This window comes from Limulus polyphemus, unplaced genomic scaffold (genome assembly GCF_000517525.1).
Source record: "Limulus polyphemus unplaced genomic scaffold, Limulus_polyphemus-2.1.2 Scaffold1688, whole genome shotgun sequence".
Classification (NCBI taxonomy): Eukaryota; Metazoa; Arthropoda; class Merostomata; order Xiphosura; family Limulidae; genus Limulus; species Limulus polyphemus.
This window is the reverse complement of record NW_013667298.1, coordinates 64509-66700: the sequence shown is the minus strand read 5'-3', so window position 1 is coordinate 66700 and position 2192 is coordinate 64509. Positions and strand designations below refer to the sequence as shown.

At 33.8% G+C, this 2192-nt stretch overlaps 1 protein-coding gene across 1 annotated transcript in view; it reads right to left on the bottom strand.

Annotated features, from left to right (window-relative positions):
* Positions 1–2192, bottom strand: part of LOC106464559 (probable basic-leucine zipper transcription factor Q) — a 16701-nt gene that overhangs the window by 7447 nt on the left and 7062 nt on the right. The window lies entirely within an intron of this gene.

The following is a 2192-nucleotide window of genomic DNA, read 5'->3' as shown; positions in this document are numbered from 1 at the left end:
CTGTGATGTAATGCTGTGATGATAGCTCATTTTTAAACTAAAATTTCAATAAAATCGTTTTTCTCATGGATGGTGAACATTATTGAATGTCAAGTATGAGTACATTGTTGTAGAACTGTCGGGCAATTCCAGAAAAGGCCTCAGGCCCAATAGCCTTCCGCAGGAACTAGCAGTTATACCTGCCCGGAAGGCGGGTATTTCTGCTAGTATATTAAATGTTTCTCCAGACGGTTACACGTAATTTCTGGTTTGTTTCACCTTTTCCAGGATAAACCATACCTCCATTGTTTCTAATCATAAAACTAAACCCTACGATTTTAGAAGACTATAAAAGAACGTTATAAAAATCTCCTTTTATGTTACTTACAGAGTGCCCCCTAGTGGCACAGCGGTATGTCTGCGGACTTACAACGCTAGAAATCGGGTTTCGATACCCGTGGTGGGCAGAGCAGAGATAGCCCTTGTGTAGCTTTGTGCATAATTAAAAACAAACAAACAAAAAACAAATACTTACAGAAGTTAAAATTAAACTAAAAATAGTTTGGAAGCAAGTGTAAGAGTAGGGGGTTTCTCTATTCTTTGAAAAGTAGGTCAGTATTAGGGTGGGTTTGGGGATTATTGCTTAACATCTTGCTTCATTGGACTAAGCTACCGGAAACTGGTTCTTTGTTCGTAAACAACTTATACGTGCTTAGCATGTGAAATTACCAACAGTTTGCTATTTTTTATCCATATATTCAGCGCTCTCTCTTACAAAACAAATACATTTTGCTTGTTTCTTTATAGATTTTTTCTCTTATTAAAACAAGATAATTAATATTATATCAATAACAATTACAAATATAAATTTTACTCACTTTCTGTGAAATAATTTTAGCATTCCCAGTTAGGTTTATGATGTGAATGTAATTACTTCGGTTTATCAGACACTTGCAGCATTAACTAACTATAATATTAACGATCATTGGATTATATAATTCTTCAAATTTATAAGTGAAAACAAAGTAGAATATTTTATAATATGTCAATCATACTACATATGCTATATCCAATACCGACTAGGCCTTTCGCCCAATACCAGGGTTTGTCAGGCCGGCTGAGATACATAGTAGTGGTCCAGACGCTATTTATATCACCAGTTTTCATGAAAAAATTACCTTTATGGTGTAAACTAGACTAAGTATGTAAACTATAATTATTATAGCTAACTGAAATAAATAAATTTTGTGAAATCAAGCTTGACCAACAAAGAGGCAGAAAACTGCAGTCGAGGCAGTCAAACGTCGGTAAATTCCTTTTCGTGTCAATCAGAATTAAGATCATTCATGAAATGAATTCGTGACGTATTCATAGAATAATTAATGGTAAAAATCAGTTATATTAACAACCTCTAATATATAAGAAAGCCAGTACGTTTCGGTAACATTAAATTCTAACAATAGCTTTTATGTCATGTTGCTCAGCAACAAAACTATAACCTAATATTGTTATTAGAATATAAAGGAGTGGTAAAAACTCGCAAAATTAAAATAACTTTATTAATAAAACAAGAAAACGACATTTCTAGCAAAAGCCCTTCATCAGGTTACCAGTGGCAATGAAACTGTTAATATAAGGGTTAGATTGAAAGAACAAATAACATGTGGCTCGAAGGCTCGAGAACGTGTTTTGAAGTTACAAATGAGGTAAGGAAAGTAACATATTGTTACATCTCTGTTCGTTTGTTAATTTTCCGTAAAAATTATTTCCGACGAAACTTCAGCGATACAAGTCCTTTCTTAAATAAAACTAGTTTATTCTTTTTCAATACAACTTTGTAATACACTTAATTTCCACAGTCAGTTTAACTTAAACAAACGCTATAATTCGCAACGAACGATTCACGCACTATCGCGCTCGACTCAATTGTCCGTCTCTATCTCTGTCTGCAATTCAATTCCCTTGTTGCCGTCACTTCTTGGCGGTCTTATATATCATAAAAGCGTACATCTCGTCTCTTTGTGAATCTTCTAGAAACTCATCACGTGTTACCAGCGTCACGTGACTTCCGCTTTCGTAACACTGCCTCTTCCTTAGTATTGTTCGTCCCAAACAATAGCCACTTAAATTAAACCAATAGATAATTAACAATAACTTAATTAAATGTACAGAATTTACGAACATTACAAACACAAAAATTAAATTTCAACAAA